Source organism: Centrocercus urophasianus, unplaced genomic scaffold, assembly GCF_019232065.1.
Source record: "Centrocercus urophasianus isolate 14NV4802_14NV808 unplaced genomic scaffold, USGS_Curo_1.0 seq_23, whole genome shotgun sequence".
Classification (NCBI taxonomy): domain Eukaryota; kingdom Metazoa; phylum Chordata; class Aves; order Galliformes; family Phasianidae; genus Centrocercus; species Centrocercus urophasianus.
Window position 1 is genome coordinate 12,859,621 of NW_024884789.1, and position 9,362 is coordinate 12,868,982.

Genomic DNA, 9,362 nt, shown 5'->3' on the forward strand with positions numbered 1-9,362 from the left:
CCTCCCCTCTAGCACCCAAGGACATATTAAGAAAGAAATAGCTGCCTGTTATGACCTGCAATGTTTTACAGTCTTGTGCTGCAAGAACCCATTGACTAACAAGCTGCATTCCCAGAGCGCAGACCCCCAGTGGCAGATTTTGTGGGTGAGAGGCAGTGCCAAAGCACAGAAGTGCTCACAAATATGTAACGGCCACTTTGGGGCCAGCGGTTACCCATGCAGCAATGAGAAGGCTAGGCCCCCTGCCTCTGGACCTCCTCCCATTCCTGTCTGCAGCATGCCTGGGGATGCCTTCTGCCACAGCTTTCCCACCAGCCTAACGGCAGCCAGAGCCTAGGTGTGGCGGCTTACTTCTGTCCCACTTAAGAACTTGCTTTTAAGGCATGTGTAAATCACATCAGAATTTCTCCTGCGAAGCTTACAAAATGCCCAAAGCTAATTTAAATATTTTTTCTACTGTTAACAGATTCCTAACAAGGACATGGTTTGCTTCTTTCAATTAAAAAATACAAATAAATAGAAACTTGTTCTGTGGGGGTGGGAGGAGAGAGAATGATTAAGCAGCTTCAGATTTACTCATGAAGCCACAAGACACAAAAGAATTTGAAACAGCAGCAGACGTTTCATCCTCCACCCATCCCAATGGCCTTACCTTCCCAAGTCTGATTTTCTATGTTCCCCTCTGTTTTTCCAGCCAACAGTGAGTGCTATGCTCTATTTCTATACAGTACATCTCCAGAGATTAAAATACAGCATGCTTTTTTCAGTTACTTATGAATCTTAGAAAGTTCTCATGAGAGCATATTCAAGTTTCACCTCACACGCTTTCTTTTTGGCAGTTGCTTGCATTTCCCTCCCCCCCCCACTGTTCCCACCAAACAACCTTGTGCTGGAAAACACAACAATGAAGTGTAACTTCCAGTAACAGCTGCTCTTTTTCTGTTAGTACAAATGTTATTGCATAACAGAACTCTTGTCTCAATGTACAACTTTTAAATCCTTCCTTTTTTGAAACTTCTATTAAAAATGGAGTAACATTAGCCAGGAAGTAAATCTGCATATATGTTATGAGTTTGGACTTTTTTTCCCCCACCTTCTAATTTGCTCTTGCAACTTGTCATAGAAGCATTAAGCTAATTGTACTATAATTGTTTCTGTTTATTTGCACATTTTCCTGCCTAATATCAGAGAAGCAGTATGTCAGTATTTTTAGCCCTTGGTGTTTCTTTACGTGGTACGAAGCTAGACATTAAACACCAAGGTCATTTTTATCTCTTTTCTGATCTCAACTTCCTCCTGAAGATACCACTTAGAGAAGAAATATTACCACACCTTCCATCAGTGACGACCAAGCTTTCAGGCCAGATGGCCCAAAAAGCTCCTTTCCATGAAGAGAGGCCAGATTAACACGACCCCTCTCAGATCTGCCTAGGAGCTGAGCACTCTGCTTTACATTATTAGAAATTAAGTTTTCTTTCACATTCCAAGCATTGCTCTAATCATCCAGGAATCAAGAGTGAGAATTCGACAATTGGTAAAACAAAGCCAACCCTTTTGGGCTAAGGTCAACCATAAACTCTTGGTTACTCCAGGAAATACTATATATTTTTACCAGGGAACACTGGAGACAGCAGTATGAAGTAATACCATCAGAAGATTGTCTTGTTGTTCACCTATCAGAAAACATGTCTATCTTGAATGTAAGTTCAGACATTCTCAGTATTACCAGAAGGACCAGTCTGGATTCATTAACACTATTATTTCCTCAGTATTAGGAACATAATAGTTGAAAAGGTAAAGAGTACTTTCTACACCCTCAGAAATAACAGCACTGGTTCACTACTCATCTCTTCTCATGGAACCTTGCCTGTCTTCCAGTTATTTAAGAGAGCTGTGAAAGAAAAAGCAACAAAGCAAAGAATCACGAACTGACAGAACTGTAAGGGTTGGAAGGGACCTCTGGAGATCATCTAGTTCAGCCCCCTGCTAAAGCAGGATCCCTACAATACATTGCAAAGGATATGTTAAGACTTGAGAAGTCAGCGTGGATATAGAAGGAATGGAAGAGTATCAACCAGAACTGAACAGATACAACACTTTTCATGGCATGACCCTGGCATCAAATAACAAAACAGAGCCAAAGAAGAGCGCATGGTTGGCAGAAAGCATCACTAAATTAACAAGTTGAGTTTTATCAATAATTTTAAAGTGGACTTAAAAATATATTTGAGAGCAACAAGACTTAACTGTAATGATGTTGTTTTCCATAGTAAAATAAAGTATTTGGACATTTGCAGATTAACAAAACACACAAAACAAACCACCCACAAATCTCAATGGGAGAGAGGGAAAGCACAAGAGTAACTTCCTTGAATTAATTTGCAGCTCTATGAACTTTGCTCCAACCCTTCACAAGAGGCAGTAAGGATTTCTTCATCAGAATTGCACAGTACCAAACTGAGAACTGTTGTGCCTTCGTTGCCATAATGGCAAGTAACAGGTGCTGCTGTTTCAGATGTTGAAAATACTGGCAACTGATGTTCTGCACTGCAGAAAACTTCTTAAACTTCTTTTACATATCTGTTCTGACTTCTTTGGAAGAAAGCCCATTTGGCAGTGAGAATTTAATCTCGTATAGGCGTATCTCCAGTGGTTCTATGTTCTCAGGCTGTAGAAACAACACATGGTTTTTGATATGGGCACTGAAGAACAGCTATTAAACAAGTAAGCAAGGAGACATGAATCCAGGTGCCAGACTGCCATGTAATCCCAGTGGTTAAAGCAAATGCAAAGACTGCTCCTGCAAAGCTTTCACAGAATAACGCACAAAGTCACAGGCCATTTACAAATGTACATCCAAAACAACACTAGCACTTCGAAGGTTTCCAATCTAATGAAAATGTTGTAGCTGAACAAAATAAGAATGTGAACACAGACATCTCAGCCTGCTCTGTCTCAAGAAGACAAAAAATGTTGAAAACCACAGCATAAGTTTCATTTGCTGCAGGTTTAAAACAAAAGACAAAAATCTTCCTAAAATATTTACCCTGCCTGCATGCAGATCTGTATCCTTTTCTTCCTGCTCCAAGTCTTTCATCTGGTTTTCTGATACAGCTGGCAGCAGACCACTCCATAGCTCCTGTTTCAACTCCATGCCACCAGTCTTTTGCATCCCTTAAGCACAAACACACCTTACCTACAATATTCTATGTTCATGAAGAAGAAAAATGGGCAGGGGTGGGGAATAGGGAACAAAGAACTTGAAGCCATGCATTCAGTTTTTACATGTATACTGCTAGTTAACTGGGATTTCACCAGCTCATCTGGCAATTACAGTCTTTTTCCTTTCTTTTGATCAGACACATTGCTTACAGTAAGCTGTCAGGACAGTAATTATATCCCTAAGGGGCATTTAAAGTACATAGGATTTGGATGTCCCCAAAGATAATTCCTAGAGCAAGAGAGCTAGCTCAGGTGTTCACTCTGCTCTCTCTGCCACAGAATATCATGTGCAAATCAGCTAGAAACGGTTTGACTTCCAGATTTTGGATGGACAGTGCTTGAGGGTAGCAGAGTTCTTATTCATACATCTGGTTTCAGGTAATTTTGCTAGAAAGTAGAAAGCTAGAAGCAAACATATATCCCTGACAAATATGAAGTAAATTTTAAGGCACAGCTATCCTGAAGAAAAAAAATATATATCTTCAAATGCAGAAACTTTACCCCCAAATACAAAATGAGTACAGTTTATAGAAATGAATGTTGTAAGACAATCCTACAATGCAAACCTTTTTGATGGTGTTTTAACATTACATTGACCAAAAGAAAAAATTCACGCTTGAAAATACTAAATTGATTTTGCTTTTAAAATATAAGTTTCTTTAATAGATTTGTAACACCTCAGCCTCTGCCTACAGACTTCTGTTGCTGCCATCATTGTCCCTGGTGCTCCTGAAGCTGTGTGGCTCAGTTCCAACTCTTCTTAGAAAAAGAGCAAATACACTTATATATATATTGTTTGTAATACCAGTACAGTCCTTCCTCGTGCGCTCTTTTGGTCTGATAATAAGCACAGCCTTCTTCACGCCCATCTGACTCCTCAGCTTTGGTATACACATGGAAGCTCTGAGTCCATACATATGGTATCAAATCACAAAAGAACAACTTATTATAGCACAGGGCTTTGAAAAAAATGCAGCTGCTCAATCAGCAAAGATCCTGCAGGTCTTCCTATTACGTCAGCAGTTTGGGGGAGACTTTTGCCCCCCTTCCTTCTGTAGGACAGTTTTTTTTATCAGAAGCAGAAGTCTATTGTATAGGCTGTAGTGATACAGCCTCCCTGTTAGAAAAGGGAAGAGGCTGGGCAGCATACCTAGGAGGGAGGCAGTGCTGACAAAGGTGTCAGTTGTTTGGCAGTAAGCATCAGATAAACGCTGATTAAAAAATCTGCTTTAGTAAATATAGCACTGCTGATGACAGCAATGATGCATGAAGAGGTACTTCAGGCACAGGACTCCTCTGCCAAGCATCTTTGACCAAGCATGTTATAAATGCACAAAGGCAGGAAAGCCATTGCCATCGGCATTTACCTGGCAAAGAGCAGCTCCCAGCAGAAGGCAGCACTTCCAAGAAACCATTCATCTTCAGAATATCAGTGCTGCAGCAACACCTGGAATACTTCCCATCAGTTTTGTATCAAAAGCTACAGCACTTCCACATTTCAGTAATCAGGCCCACATTCAACAGTGATTTGGTTTTTTTTCTTTGTTTGCTTTTAAGCAAAACAGATTTTTTAAAACAAATTTTATTTGTGCAATTTTCTCACCATTACTTACTACGTATTTAACACTGTGACAGGGTGATCTGAGTGCTATGGAAATATACCATCTTGATGTAAAATAAACACAGTGTGTAAGTATAGCAAAGTGGCAGTAACTTAGAATACTATTTAGCTGCCTGAACCTTGAGTTCCATGGACCATTATCTGGACTCTAAGCTGTTTGCTTATTTTTATGTCTTAATTAGATTATTTTTTTTAATTATAAGTAAACAACTTGTTAAATATTCATTTGTAAGAGCAAGATCTATTGATCCCACTGTTTCTATAGATGATTTTTGTCAGCAGCAGTGCAAGTATGAAACTATGTATGAAACAGAGCACAAGTGATGTAAATCTGACATCTCCTGTCTGCCTCATTTACATCTTCTTTGCCCAAATGGAGGACAAGGATTAGACCTTAAGGTCTGAGCACAAACTTTGTTCCATGTTTATATGCCAAGCACAAGGATGAAGCCCCACTGTATTGGAGATGATGATACAACATGTAGCTTCACTGTGCTGCCCAGCAACAGTCTTCAGCCCTGAACTCAGAGGCTGTTATTGTAGGGGAAGATACATCAGCCCACACCATTCCTACAGTCCTTGACATCTCTACTGTGACTGCTAATAATGCAGCTTCCAATGAATACTAAGAGTAGTGGCTGCATTTTGCAGCTAATTAAATTTCCAATAAGCTGAAATCACCATACTCCACGCAGAGTGTTTCAAAAGCAGACTCTGATCCTTTTTTCTGCAAAGAAAAAAACTTAGCACAAGGCTGCTTAAAGCAGAAAACTATTCTTAATATTTAACAATAAAAGCACAAATCTTAAATATAACTTATTCTTAAATATAAGAAATTTCTTGAACTGATCGCACCAATAACAACAATATTTGACAACTGTAGTACATGTGAAGGGACGATTTGAATGCAGCAGTCCTGTTCAAGTCCCATTACCAGGCTCCAAATGCCCTTAATCATATTGTCCGCATGAGACAGAATTACTTTATGTGTTTTCGGACAGTATGACGAGTATCTCTGGGGAGTATCATGGAAAGGTCATGTGTATCTCACAAGACTATCCAAAATCCTGAGATTTTTAATAAACACATTAATCCATCCTAAGCAGCTCACATTCCATCTACAGTTCTATTTTAAGGTTATTTATTGTACTCATGAAAAAGCAGAAGTGTCACCAGTTCCAGAGGATTTTTTAAGACAGGAACTAACAACTACCTTTGTATGCAAAAGGCCACAGGGGGAATGGGGTGTTTCTCTTCAACCACAGTCTACAGGGAAGAAGCCAGAATGTGGGCCAGTGGTCCATGCAGTAACATCAGCTACATATTTCAGAGTGATCTGAAAAGCTGGTTGTTGAGCCAATTAATAACCTTAATAAAATGTTGAAAGCAAAGAAAGTGCTTATTACTGAAACAGTAAGTTGGAATTATTTGTGTCAGCAACAATCTGATCCAGCAGCTTACTCTTTAGTCCATATCTGAGATTTTTCTGAGAGAACTATTCTTCCCTTATTGCAGTGTTAGTAGGTAAGAAAAAAATCATTGAAGAGAAGAATTTGTCAATGAAAGATTGCACAGCCCCTTAAAATACTCCATGTCCTGGACTCTATAAAAGCAAGCTCCCCACAAAAGGGTGGAGGAAGCTGTAGGCCATAGCTGGAATAAAAACAGGCATTTTCTTATGAACCCTGGGTGATGGTCATCTCTTTGCCCACATTTAGAATTGTATTTAAAATAGTAATAAAGGTTTGCAGGTATGAAGCATATGAAAGCATGGATGAAGCATACGGAAGCATGACTGCTTAAACTACATCTAGGCTAAAATTCTGTCATCTTCTAGATGCACATTAAAACTGGGTCTTCATTTAAAGTGCTATTTTCTTATGAGAAAATTCCAAAATAACAAAATATTTTCCTGTTCAATTTTCAGAAACAGCATCTTAAGCTTAACAACTAACTTTGACTTTTTTCTTCAGAACTCTGAGAGTGGGGAGACAAGAGTACAGGTTTTTGACCTTTTCCTAATTTTTTTTTCCCTTCACCATCTCTGTATCTTCCCAATATTGAAGGGGTTTCAAATACTAAAGGAAAGTGTGATCATCGTTGAGGATAAAGTGAAAAGATGCAAATATATCAAAATTCTCTAGTTTCTAGGTAACTTGTACGTATTTCAAAAAGTGAATTGATGACACCAAGAATTGACTGCCTTGTCCAAACAAAATAAAATAACTTTCAGAGACCAAATAAAAGAAAAAAAAAGTAGACCTAGACAATACGAAGGGATAACATAGGCTGTATGCATTCCATGCTGGTCACGTTGGGATCATTATTACTAAGAACCCTTATCAAAAGAGCTGATTATGCTACAAGCAGGGATAGGCTAACTGAATAAAGTAATATTTAAAGCTATATAAAAAGTACAATCTTAATACATTGCCTCGTGACACTGCAAAACAACATCTGATCTTGTGGGACCAGAAATATATCATCGTAATTTCTTTTTTTATCAACTAATGATTTAGAGCAATGTTTGCAGAGTACCAATGTAGATTTACATATACATAAGCAATTATGAGAAACAGGATAGCAAGCTCATTGCTTAATTACTTAATAAAAAATTATGTTTAGACCAAAGATAACTAGAAATTAATGAGTTCCCAAGATAGCTGAAAATAATGTTAAAATGCAAACAGCATACTTGTATTACAGAAGGTTTTTTTTTTTTTTTTTTTTTTTTTTTGCATAATGTTCATTGAGAGATTTAAAACAAATCTGGTCTAAGATTCACAGAAATCCATCTCAGCTTTAATAACAGCAATTAAAAGTAAACTGATTCATGGTTTGCAGTACATATAAAAGCATGAAAACATACTCAAAAATTTAAGTTCTGTAAATGTATAAAAACAAATTTAACATGGTTTGAAGTTGATGAAAACATGCTACAGAATGCTCTAAATCTGAAGTCACACTGAATGAACTGAGCAGATCTCCAAATCCAGTACACACACTGGGACTTTAGTTCCTGAAAAACCTCCCCAGCAGTTCGGAAGCTGTTGGGTGGCTGCAGATTTGAACTGTGCTCGTACTTAATTGACCAAGTCTATCCATGCTGCAGGAAATAGAGCAGTGCATCAGCATAGGCCTCAATTCCCACTGAAGGCAGTGGGAACTCTCAGAGGGTTTTGAATCAGGTCACATCTCCTTTCTCCATCTCAATACTCATCAGGATAAAGCCACAATTACAGCAGGATTCACACGTTTCTTGGATGAGCAACCATTCGTTTCATACGAGGCTGTTCTGATTTGGCCATACAAGATATACCTGCATAGTTTAGTAATTTGCCAATTACAATCATAGCAACTAAGATTATGTAGTCAATGTTTAACCTGCTCATTTCACTGTCATAGCCAACAACATTAGCAGTAAAGAGCCCATTTAGGATAATGTACATCAGTCAGATTATTTGGAATTGTACATTATTTAAAGGAGATGCCTGCAGTTGTTGATAATCCAGATTTAGAAAATTATAAACAGAGATAATCAATTTTTAATGAGATAACCTTCAGCAGATAGCACCTTCACCTGAAAGTGATTTATAATACACGTTGATCCAAAAGATCTGATGACATGGTGTATTTACTCTCAGTGAAACACGCTGCAAGAAATCTTGACGCGGTTTTCTTACTCCCTCACATATATGTAGCCATACTTGATCTCCTTCAACACTTTCAAACACCACATTCATGCTCCCCTGTCTGGAAGAATACTCAATGCTCTCAAGATTATAATTTCATTATAATGTTCAGGTTCTTGCGAGCACAAAAACAAAAGATGTGCATATATTATAAAATCTAGGCAATTCAGTTTTGAAGTGACAGAAATTTCTATTTACTTCCTCAGCTCAAATTAGATTTTTATAAAATTACCTGTAGTCTACTCTCAAATTCCTCTGAAATCTAGGCCAACAAAAAAACTGACTGCAAAATGAAAAATTCATCAAAGCCAGGATAAAGTCTTTAAATAACAATGAAATAGTCCGCTTGCTATTACTTTTGCAAAAGCATACCTTTTATCTGGGAGCACCACCTTCGAGAAGAAAACATAGATGTACCTCTTGGGGCTGCCCACACTGTGGTAGGTAAGTCAAAAAAAGGACTCATGTGCCTCGTAAATTTAAATCTTCAAGAGCAGTAGAGAAAAAAAGATGGTCACTAAATCGTGATTACTTGCAACGAAATAAAGCTGAAAAGCTGTTAAATATTTTGTAAAAGCTCAGAGAGCATGCAAATGCAGGGAAACAAGGCACTATGGAAGCCCTCATCAGATTTGGCAATCATTACATGAACACAGCTGACATCCCTCTCATCTCTGTTAGAACTAACCAGCCATGCTTACAAAAAGGCAAAGGATGCAAGATGAGCTACTGACCAAAAGCATAGGAGACAGGTGTATGGTTTGAAGCAAAACACATCTAAAGCAGAACCGTTTGAGACTCTGACAGAGTACACATAACTGTGCCCT